This window comes from Jaculus jaculus, chromosome 7, assembly GCF_020740685.1.
Source record: "Jaculus jaculus isolate mJacJac1 chromosome 7, mJacJac1.mat.Y.cur, whole genome shotgun sequence".
NCBI lineage: Eukaryota > Metazoa > Chordata > Mammalia > Rodentia > Dipodidae > Jaculus > Jaculus jaculus.
The window spans coordinates 73,222,969-73,236,044 of NC_059108.1; positions in this window are offsets into that span (position 1 = coordinate 73,222,969).

Genomic DNA, 13,076 nt, shown 5'->3' on the forward strand with positions numbered 1-13,076 from the left:
GATAATTCACAAGTAAACAATTTAATGCTTCACCTTAAGGCCTTGGAAAAAGAAGAACTAGGCAAACCAAAAATCAGTAAATGAGAAGAAATAATAAATATTAGGGTAGAAATTAATGATATGGAAACCAAAAAATAATCCAAAGAATCAATGAAACAAAGAGTTGTTTCTTTGAAAGGATAAACAAGATTGATAAACCCTTAGCAAATCTGACCAGAAAAGAGAGGAGACAAAAATTAATAAAATTAGAAATGAAAAAGTCACCATTACAACAGATATCAGAGAAATTTAGAAAGTCACAAGGATATACTTTAAGAATATATGTATCTCTAAGTTTGAAAATCTAAAAGAAATGGATGATTTCCTTGATTTACATGACTTACCAAAATTAAATCAAGATCAGATAAACCATTTAAATAGACCTCTAGCAATTGTGGAGATCCAAGCAGTTATAAAAAGTCTCCTAGTTAAAATAAGTCCAGGCCCAGATGGATTCACTGGTGAATTTTACCTGATCTTCATGGAAGAACTAAAACCACTGCTTCATCAACTTTTCCATAAAATAGAAAAGGAAGGAATTTTACCAAACTCCTTCTATGAAGCCAGCATCACCCTGATACCAAAACCAGACAAAGACAGAACAAAAAAGAAAGAAAGAAAGAAGGAAGGAAGGAAAGAAAGAAAGAAAGAAAGAAAGAAAGAAAGAAAGAAAGAAAGAAAGAAAATAAATTACAGACCAATCTCCCTCATGAACATAGATGCAAAAATTCTCAACAAAATATTGGCAAATCGAATACAAGAATATATGTAAAAGGACATTCAACCCGACCAAGTAGGTTTCATCCCAGAGATGCAGGGATGGTTCAACATATGCACATTTACAAATGCAATACACACATACATAAATGGGCTGAAAAACAAAAATCACATTGTCATATTAATAGATGAAGAAAAGGCATTCAACAAAATCCAACATCCCTTCATGGTAGAAATCCTATAGAAACTGGGAATAGAAGGAACATATCTCAACATAATATAGGCTATTTGTGAGAAATGTACAACCAACATAATACTAAATGCAGAATAACTTGAAGTTTTGCCACTAGGGGAATCAGGAACAAGACAAGGGTGCTCAATGTCTATACACTTGTTTAATATACTACGGGAAGTCTTAGCTATAGCAATAAGACAAGAGACAGTCACAAAAGGGATACAAATTGGAAAGGAAGAGATTAAATTATCATTATTTGCAGATGATATGATTCTGTTCATAACTGATCCTAATGACTACCAGCAAACTGTTACAGCTGATAAACAATTTTAGCAATGTAGCAGGATACAAAATAAACACACAGAAATCAGTAGCTTTTCTATGTACTAACAAAAATCATGCAGAGGATGAAATTTGGGAATCACTCCCATTTACAATTGTCTCAAATAAATAAATAAATAAATATTGGAATAAATCTAACCAAGGAAGTAACGTTTCTCTACAATATAAACTTTAAAAGATCCAAGTGAGAAATTGCAGAAGAAATTAGGAAATGGAAAGACACCCATGTCCTTGGATTGGAGGAAACAATATTGTGAAAATGTCAATATTATCAAAAGCAATCTACATATTTAATGCAATCCCCATTAAAATTCCAATGGCATTCTTCAAAGAAATAGGAAAAATAATCCTAAAATTTATTTGGAAGCACAAAAACCTCGAATAGCCAAAACAATTTTTAGCAACAAAAATAAGGCTGGCAATATCACTGTACCCAATTTTAAGCTATGTTACAAAGCCATGGTAACAAAAACATCATGGTACTGGCAGAAAAACAGACATGTAGATCAATACAACAGAACAGAGGACCCAGGTGTTAATCAAGGCAGCTACAGATATCTGATTTTTGACAAAAGTGCCAAAAAATTCATTAGCAAAGACAGCCTCTTCAAGAAGTGGTGCTGGGAAAATGGAATATCTATGTACAGAAAAATGAAAATAGACCTTTTGCTCTCTCTCCGTGCATAAGAACCAAGTCCAAATGGATCAGGGACCTTAATATCAGAACTGAAACTCTGAAACTAAAGCAATATAAACTTGAAAAATTAAAGTATATAATGGTTTTGATTAGCATGTCAGTATTATAAACAGTGTTTTCAAACTTCAGTGGCTATCAAATTTTTACAGAGAAACAAGTGTGGGTTTTCAAATACTCAAAAGAAAAAAAAAAGAAATAAAAAAGGAAAAAATAAGAAATAAAGAAAGAATTTTCTGTTTTAGCCTATGGTATGCTGATATTATGAGACTATGAAATATTATAATTTCAGATATTTAATATTGTTTTGCCAAATTCTCAAATTATAACATTAAAGTAGAAAAATACACAATTAGGAACTAGGGAGATGGCTTGGCAGATAAGCTCACTGTGAATGTGCAGGGTTATTTCTGGCTTTCTGTCTGGTGTTCACTATGTCTGTTTTCATGCCAGTACCATACTCCTTTGATTACTAGAGTTTTGAAGTATATTCTTCCTTAATACTGATTTGACTGCTTGGGGAGCTTTTGTGCTTCTACATTAATTTTAGGATTTATTTACATTTTTATTTAAATTTGGAACCCTAATTATTTTTAAAACACATTATTATTTATGTATTTATTTGAGAGAGAGAGCGAGAGAGGAAGATATAGAAAGGGAAAGAAAAGGCATGTCAGGGCCTCTAGCCACTGCAAATGAACTCCAGACACATGTGTCCACCCTGTACGCCTGGCTGTACATGGGTAGTAGGCAAACAACCCTGGGTCCTTTTGCTTTATAGGCAAGGGCCTGGCCTTAACTACTGAGTCATTTCTCCAGCCCACCTTAATTATTTATATATAGCATTCTGTAGAAAAAAATCTAAAAGATAAAATCAGCATAATTTAAATAAAAAAGAAGTATTGATTTTAGTTTTCATCTGCTTTCTCTTCACTTGTAGGAATTTTTTGTTGTGGTTGTTAAAGCAGTTGTGTCTTCATAGCAAAACTGAGTGTATTAGTCAGGGTTCTCTAGAGGAACAGAACTGTTAGAATTAATTATTTTAAAAAGGGAATTTATTGGATTAGTTTACAGTAGTCCAATAGCAGCTGCGGGCCAAAAAAATCAAGGAACCTGGTAGCTGCTCAGTCCATGTGTCCAGATACCTCAGCAGTCCCCATCCTGCACTGCTGATGCCACCAGAAGACCTAGAGGCTCAGTGAGGAGCCACTGGGTTTAGATCCACGCAGGTCTGCAGTTGGCGCTGGTCTTCAATCCGTGCTGGTTGCTGGTCTTCAATCCATGCTGGAAGGCAGCAAGCAGCTCCAGCAGCCAAGTGGGAAGAAGGAAAGAGGGGCTCTTTTCACCCAGAGCTTCCTTATATAAAGTCCCCCTCTGAGAGGGGCTGCCCACTCTGGGGGAAGGACTCACTCACAGACTTCCTCCTTCAGTTAATCCTTCCTGGAAGCAACATCAGAGACCTACCTGAAAGGGATTTCCATGGATTACTAAACAGATCAAGTTGACAACACCTTTTCACAAGTCCAGAGACTTGTTGGTTAGAGTTATCAGACTGGGAAATTTGTCAGTAACTAGAGTTGTTGGACTTGGAGCTACAGACTTGGATGTTTGCCTTGGTTGTTTTAAATTTTGTATTGGCTGAATGTTTCTTTGCTATGCCCAATTCCATCTTTTGCAATGTAAATGTTTATTCTGTGCTATTATGGGGTTTTGGGGGATATTTTTTGGTATTATGGCTCAGTTGAAAGATCTTGGACTATGGGGATGTATGAACATTATTGGAATTGATAAAACTATGGGGACTTTTAAAGTTAGATGAATGCATTTCATTTTATACCATGTATGGTTATCAGTTTATGGGGGCCAGGGGTAGCATGTGGTGGTTTGATTCAGGTGTCCCCATAAACTTAGGTGATCTAGATGCTAGTTTCCCCAGCTGATGGCAATTGGAAATTAATGCCTCCTGGAGGCAGTGTATTGTTGGGGGCAGGCTTGTGGGTGTTATAGACAGTTTTCCCATGCCAGTGTTTGGATGCCAGTGTTTGGCACACTCCCCTGTTCCTGTTGTCCACCTTACATGGGTCAGGGGTGATATCTACCCTCTGCTCATGCCATCATTTTACCTGTTATCATGGGGCTTTCCCTTGAGCCTGTAAGCCAAAATAAACCTCTTTTTCCCACAAGCTCCTCTTGGTTGGGTGATTTTTACCAGCAATGTGGACCTGACTGCAACACTGAGAAAAAGGCATGGATATTTTTTATATGCTTCTTGCCCCATATATTCATAGCGTCCCTCGCACAGAATAGTATATTTATTACCATTCGTGAACTTAGACTGACACAACCTTAGCCTATGTTCAAATGAAGGAAGTTTATTTTTATCTGTATCAAGATACTGTTTCTAAAGAACAGAATTTTTAAAGTTCAGAGATGTCATTAAGGGATCCAACTCAAACTTTTACAGGATTTAAAAGAAAATAGGTGATGAATTGAAATCTTTATCCCCAAGTTTAAGACTTTACTTTAGAGAAATAGGTCAAGTCAAATGAGCAGGTTACAGCAAGAGGCACTGAACTGGGAAAGGCAAGGGATGGGATATGGTGAATCTTGAATCTCTCTTGCTCAAAACAGGTACAGTCTCAGACTACTTATGCAATTCTGTGTTTAACAATGGACATCATATTTTAAAAGGAATTTTGGCATGTTACAGCATGATATGGGTAAGCAAAAATCTGATAAAAGTTCCATAATCAAATTAAAAATATACCCAAGAACTGGGGATGGGTAAGAAGTATAATTATCATTAATTATTCAAATGTTTTTGATATGAAAGAAAAATTTAACCAATGTAGAATAAGGAACAATGCATAAAAGAGAAGCTAAGTAGCTGTAAATGTCTGAGGTAGAAGAGAAGCTTTGAAATATAGTAAGCTTCCATTAACACCATCTGCATGAAAATCTGTAGAGACATCAACCTAGGTAAGAGGCTGGATTTGACGACTCTGTGGCACATGGAAAAAGCCATGTGCCTGACCTTAGACACATTGGAGGATACATGGATCCTACCTGTACTCCACTTACTCTTCTGTAAAATATTTAATAGTACCACTGAGGTCTCAAGGCTCTGTGAAGGTACAATGTCAAAATATGTAGAAGTCTGAAGCACGTTATGACTTTGCAAGCCATACTAGGCTAAATAGATAGTTTATGTTAAATGGGACAAATCTGTAATTTTCCCTTGGCTTCAAATTTTGACTATTGCACACATATAGAGAGATGTATTCTATCTTTTCATATGTATTTGATGTCTTTCCCATCCCAGACATTTGGGAGAAAAGCCTTTAAAAAAAAAAAAACAACAAATAAATAATAAATTAAATATTGCATTATACATTCCTGATACACAAAACACCAACATGTACCCTAAACAGTGTAGTATTCTCCAGAATCTACTTCACAATCTCCTTTCCAGGCTTAGAGGAAGACCTGCAGTTATGCTATAGCTATTTAATTGTATCTCATCAATGGAAAGTAGCTGGAGATATTGCATGGTATTTTCAGGACTGTTCATTATCTTGCCTGTATATCTACTGTTCATAAGTCTCTTGTAGAAACACCTTAGAAGTTAAGAATTTAATGCTTCACCCAAAGTATATGGGGATAGCTTAGATCACTGAGCCCCATATCAGACTATGACTTGAATAAGACATCAGCTATTTTTGTAGTTACTTCCTAAGATTTCAGATCATTCATATATATATATATATATATATATATATATATATATATGTATATATATATGTATATATATATATGTACATATATATATATATATACATATATATGTGTGTGTGTGTGTGTGTATAATATTTTAACTGTAGCCTAGTTCATCTTGACTAATACAGAAATTCATACTGATACATGTGTCCCTAAACACTTGGTCTGTATCATCTAGTACTGACTGACTGTTATGTGCTGCATGTACGAACCCTTTTTGAAGGCTTATAACAGATGTCAGCTACCTCATTAATACTTTGTTGATTTAATCATGAGCAGCATTTTGGCATATTAGGCTAAAATATGTTTCTAAAATTTTTTTTTACCTGTTTATTTTTATTTCCTTAACATGGCCAGTAGAAAAATAATGACTCACATTTGGGAGTCATGTTTAACTCCACTAGACTGCACCTGAGCTAAGTTTCAGGAATGGGGCACACCAAAAATAACCAAAAAAAAATTTTTTTTTTTTTGAGGCAAAGCTAAGTTATAAATGAAAGTGATCTTACAGATCCAGGGGAAGTTCCATTAATGTGGAAGAAGCTGGCTCCCTTTCAGATAAACGAAGCAGAGAGAATCCCACCAAATAGCACCACTGCCAGAGCATGCCCACCCCCAACACACTTTACAGTCGGACCTCATAATCTGGCCTCATGACACCTCCTCCAAACAGGCTGCTGGAGATTTAAACAGGAAGCTTAAAGTCAATCAAAAATACCCGAGGCCATAAGGGACATACATTCACATTCAAACCACCACAGAAAACCTCATTGAGTTTCCTATTCTTCCTAAATATTTCTCCTATTCTCAAGCTGCATAGAATCTTTCAGATATTCTTGTTTTACTCTTTTTTGTTGTTGTTGTTTATTCTTATTTATTTGAATGCAACAGAGAGAGAAAGAGGCGGGGGAGGGAGGGAGAGAGAATGGGAGTGCCAGGGCCTCCAGCCACTGCAAACGAACTCCAGACGCATGCGCCCCCTTGTGCATCTGGCTAACATGGGTCCTTGGAAATGGAGCCCCGAACTGGGGTCCTTAGGCTTCATAGGCAAGCGCTTAACCACTAAGCCATCTCTCCAGCCCTTAAATTTTTTATTTACTTATTTGAGAGAGAGAGAGAGAAAGGGAGAGAGAGAGGAAAAAAGAATGGGCTGACCAGGGCTTCTAGCCACTGCAAATGAACTCCAGAGGCATGTACTACGCCACCTAGTGGCTTTATGTGGGTACTGGGGAATCAAACTTCAGTCATTAGGCTTTGCAGGCAAGTACCTTACCTGCTGATCCATCTCTCCAGATCTTATAAACACCTTTGAATTACTATTGAAACACATGCCTCCCAATAGCTATGAGCTAGGCTAATGTGTCCTAAATTAGCACATACAACGCCATGGGGGCTGAGAAAAGGTCCTTTTGAATGTAGATGCTATGTTAATTGGTCTGGCAAAGGTCCAGAGTTACAGGGTTGGGGAAGATACTTGAGGCCACAAAGAACTGGAATGCCTTTGGTCCAACAGAAATCAAAATTTGGGGAAAGAAATCAAGAGAGGCAACCAACTAGCGTCAATTAATTTACTCTTCTTTCACCTCTCAGATTGAGCTATATCTATAGAAGTACAATGAACAGACCACAGCACAACTAATCTGCTCAATTCTACTACTGCAAAGATGGATGGAGACCATTGTGTGATCAATTTGGTCATGACACTGGTTATCAGTCATGAGCTTGACTGAAATGAATGGGATCATTTTACTCCAATCTGGTTTGCTTTCATTGTGTAAACTTAGTTGATCTTGAGGGCTTGGGGTCAGGAAAAGAAGTGCTACACCTAAGTCTGCTAACCTTCCTGGGATAATTTATTAAAGAAAAAAATTCAGCTTACTCATGCATATTAGTTAGTATAGGAGGCAATCAATCATTTTGCCAGTCTCACTCATGTTCTCTTCTCACAGGGTGAGCTTACTTTCTGTGAAAGTTAAAAAATATTACCATTTAATACATATGAAACTGAAATTTTGTTGATATAACAAAATCTAGCTATAAATTAATCCGACCCAAGAAAATAATTTCACCAGAAGATTTTAAAGTGTTTGAAACAATTATAGAAATGTTTGGAATAAAATTATAATCTTTAAAAATGGTTACTTGAAGAAAAAACCATATATGATTTTATAACTTTAAAATTTTTTAACAAAGTAATCTTACTACCTAAATTTCAATTCATAGCTTTTTAGATCATTGTCATGTGGACGTAGAGGTATAGTTAATCGTGTTACAGCTAAGAAATAAATTTACATGACACTGGGGGTTTTGATACTTCTCAGATAGAAGCTTTAAATTCCTGTGACCTTGAACTTCGTTTTCTGTCATTCACAATTTCAAACTGCTTTACTGTTGATCCTTTTTCTTACTATTCCTGTGATGGTTTTCTTATTTTAATTCAGATCTAGTTCAAAACATTCGCTGCTACTTTGACCTACACTGACATTTCAAAGGCTGAAAAATAATTAGTGAAATAAAAACCTCATAATTACTTTCTAGCACACACCCACATGAAGCCTTTTGTTAAGCTGGCAGAATGGATTGAGATTTTGTTATGCTGTGTTTTGTTCTAAATGATTGAGCACGGAATTAAGGGAAGTGACAGGCATTTCTTGAATTCCCAAAATGAGCTCAAGGCTGTGATACTCAGTGTTTCACTGAACAGTACTGAAATCTGAAGAATCAACCTCATTTAATGTCTGATTTTAACATTTAAATTCTAACTAAAAGGACATCTTTCTTTGGAAATAATCCTCATTTTTTTTTTATGTTGCTGGCTTTTGGCAAGGTTGGAAATGATTGCACCCTGGATTGTTCTGATTAATATATGAAAATGGCTTTAACACTGGCTTGGGGATAGTTTAGGGAAATATTCCTTACATTATAAACATAATGAAATATGCTCATATTGCTCCTGATATTTCCTTTTACGCTATTTGCTCACTGGACTTAATTTTGTGTGGGAATCTAGCCAATTGAGGGCTGGCTTGTACCTGGCTCTCAGTCAGAAGAAGAGAAAGTTTGATGGGTGCCGCCTTTTCTGTATTGAACTTACTGGGTCTTTATGACTCGCAGATCATTTCTATAGAAAACTATTAATAAAAAATAATTCTGGGGCTGGAGAGATGGCTTAGCGGTTAAGCGCTTGCCTGTGAAGCCTAAGGACCCCGGTTTGAGGCTCAGCTCCCCAGGTCCCACGTTAGCCAGATGCACAAGTGGGCGCACGCGTCTGGAGTTCATTTGCAGAGGCTGGAAGCCCTGGCGCGCCCATCCTCTCTCTCTCCCTCTATCTGTCTTTCTCCCTGTGCTCAAATAAATAAATAAAAAATGAACAAAAAAATTAAAAAAAAATTCTGGAAATTATTTCACAACAATCCTCTTAGAATTATTTTATTTGTGTTAGGCACTGTCTGCCCTACTGGGTTTTCTACAGAGAGCTTTTTTCTATTTTGTTTTGATTAAAATTGTTTGTACTATGTGTTAGATCTTTATAATAATGCCTAATGTAATTTATATGTTGGTAACCATGCCTTTATTGTACATAAAACACAGTCCAAAGTGAGCACTTTTTTAAACCCCAGGGCCTTTACTTTCTTATAATGACTGAGAATATTGAGATACTTCTCATATATATGTTACATTATTGAGTTTATATATTAGAAATTGAGAAATTAAAAGGTCTATTAACTTACTACCATGATAATATATGTTAAAATAATCACATTTTCCTAAGAATCCTTGGTTTATGTTTTTTCAAATCTCTGATAATTGATTTGATGGAACAAAGCTAATTATATCACAAGTCATCCAGATATCACAATGGAACAATTCTACTATGTGGCATAATAAAACTTAGGCATGGGCTGGAGAGATGGCTTGGCGGTTAAGCGCTTGCCTGTGAAGCCTAAGGACCCCGGTTCGAGGCTCGGTTCCCCAGGACCCACGTTAGCCAGATGCACAAGGGGGACGCATGCATCTGGAGTTCATTGACAGAGGCTGGAAGCTCTGGCACGCCCATTCTCTCTCTCTCTCTCTCTCTGTCTCTCTCTCTCCTTCCCTCCCTCTGTCATTCTCAAATAAATAAATAAACAAAAAAATGTAAAAAAAAAAAAAACCTTAGGCAGATCTTATCTCAGTATTATTATAAGAAGGGTTTTGACACTAGGGGCTCTCTTCATGTGTCTTGGGAACCTCCAGGATTCTTGACACCTCCTGGTTTGATAATGAATGTGAAAACATAAGTCAAAACTATATTAAAGCCTCAGAAGGATTTTAGGTCATGCCTCAAAGAGAAAACATTCCTTTAGAAATGTCAAGGCTTTGCTTCTCAGGTCTCTGTTAAGCAACAGAGCCTCTGTGAATGTTGTATGCTGACTCATAGGTGGTTACCAAGAAGTTCAAGGTAGACAGGGCTTATTTACAGGTGTGAAGTTTATCTAGTGGAATGAAGTCTATATACTATTTCATGGGAAGCACACAGGTTTTTAAGAGCATTATACTGTTATAAGCATCATCATCTAAAAAGAAAAGAGACAGAGAACACAAAATAGAAAAAAAAAATTAAAACGTTTTTAGATCACTGAATTTGCACAGGAAGGAAACAGGCTAAGAAAACACATTATTTGGGCTGCAAACCCTGGTCTTTTGTCTTGAGAAAAGATATGTTTCATAGATATGTATCTATGCTGGAACAATGAGCACAGTAGTGAAGGACAAATATCATCTCTGAAACTAGAATCTATTCTTAATTATGAAGCTGCCCAAGACAGTGTATCTCTACTTCAAAGGTCTTGAGATCAAGACCCCTCACTCAAGGAGCAGACACAGCCATGGAGTCTCATCTGGTTCTGGTTCTCACTTACCTCAAGGGTCTCTACATAGCTCAGCTGGAATGACACCACACGTTATATGCTGTGGGAGTGGGCAAGTGAATTTTGCATGTGCTACTAATGTGAACTTTTGGAGCTCATTAGGCACTATTTGGTAGTCAGCCTCCAACTTTGCTCCCAACATGTTTTGCCTACTGATCTTGATATCAATTTAGATAGAAAAAGTACTGTGTGAACAGTGACAGAAAAGAATGGTTACAAAAGCCATTGCCATTTCTAGCATGGTCTATTTGATTTCTCACTCTGGTTGCAGCTGATCTCCCTGAAGACAACCAGGTTGAGAGCAGCTGGGATCCTGGGAAATAATAAGCAGCATGTGCTAGCACTGTGCACCATCACTCAGAACTTTGAAAGGAGAACCTGGGCTTTTATCCCCAGGCCACCAGGGTATTTGTTGACAGTTATCTTGGGATGTGAATCCTTTGCCTTGAACTTTTTCTGATTTGAGTACTAAGTTTATAAATCTTTAAAATAAAAAAATATCAACAACATGGTTTCAAACAATCCTTCACAATTTGAAAATATCAGGTATTATAAATCTAACACTTCTAAAAAGAGTCTTGCAAAAATTCTGACATTTTGTTTCCTTGGTTAGTTTCGTATACTTACTAATTTGAATGAAATAGCATATTTTATGTCATTTCGTCATCTGTCAGCAGATGAAATCTTCAACACAGATCCAATAGAAGTGTAGGGATTTTTCACAGATAAGCAATAAAAATATACTGTACCACTGAATTTACTTTAAACTGGAAAAAGACAGCTTGGCATTTCTGTTTCATATCAGCAGTAGGGTTGGATTTTGTTATTGTTTGAAAATATATTTTAAACTAACTACATATGTTGTAGAAAATATATTTCAAGCCAGATAAATGCAGATAAGTGATAAAATAGGAAAAGAATGTTTGCTAAAGGGCTATGTGGTTAATCCTAGCAGTATTACCATAATAATACTTACAACTCAAAACAGCACATTTATTTCTGATTATTCATATGGTTTATTATGTATTACATTTTTCCTCAATAATTGGTAAATTTTGAAAGTAATATGGGCATTAGAAAATGTATCCCTTTATGTAATAAGGAAAGGTAATGAAGAGGAACAACTGTCCTTTCATATTAGTATCTATTTAATTCAGCAATAAATATTCACTAAAGTGCATGTTATCTTGAGATAAGGTCACTTTGCCATCTATTCCATTAAAAAAAAATGTTTATTTTACTTATAGGTGCCATCCATTAAGACAGGCAATTGATGTTTCAGTGAGTGGCCTTTGTCAAGTAAATAAAACTTACTTTTAATGGAATGGAAGTTTCTAAATAAGCTAATCTCAAGAAGCATACACTTTGGAGAATATTATTTATTATAAAGTACTAATCTGAAAATGCAATATGTGCTACAGAGGTTGACTAGTTTTTTGTGCATAGCATTATATCAGCTGTGTTCATCTAAGTAGAAAAACGTCTTTGAGGTACCCAGTAAGTCAGGTTAAGTTTCAACAATCTCTAGTTTTCTCCCATCACTTCTTTCCCTGGCTGCAACGCAGTGCTGTCTGCACTGTTATCTTCTCCTTCTGTTCATATAGTCCACCTCTGACTTCTTATATTCTCCTTATCTCTCTACTTACTCTTTTTCTTTTTTTTATTCCAACCATTCCTTCTTTCTCCTAGTAGCAAATGAAGAGATTATGTCATGAGCACATTTCTTTTGTCTCTTTTGAATATGTATTTCTTTAATACAGAGAGAAAGAGAGTGTGTGTGTGTGTCTATGGGTGCGTCTGCCACTTCTCTCCAGATGCATGAGCTACTTTGTGCATCTGGCTTTATATAGGTATTAGGGAATCAAACCTGGGCCATCAGCCTTTGAAAGCAAGTACCTTTAACTGCTAAACCATCTGTCTAGACCTTCTTCTTTGTCTTTTAACCTAGTCTTTTTCAGCTGCCTTTTCTCATTTGTTTCTCTCTGTCACACCAGCATCTTATCTAGGGATTCCTGGGAGGGCAAGTGAGCATAAGAGTGGCCTGGCTTTCATTCTAAAGTACTGTGGATAAATCTTTCAGAAAAACAGTCAGTTACCTTTCTCAGATCTTTGAGTAGACCTTTTTTTTTTTTATTACATGTGTGTATCTGTATACATGAGTGGGTGAGTATGATGTATGTATATATATTTATGTAAGTGTGAATATGGACATGTGTGTGTCATGGCATATGTGCACAAGTCTAAGTCTGAGGGCCACCTTGGGTGTCTTTCCTTTCCCTTCACTTGGCTTGAGACAGAATCTCCCTTCTTACTTAAAAAAAATAATTTTCTTTGGAAAGAGAGAGAGAACATGGGTGAGCCA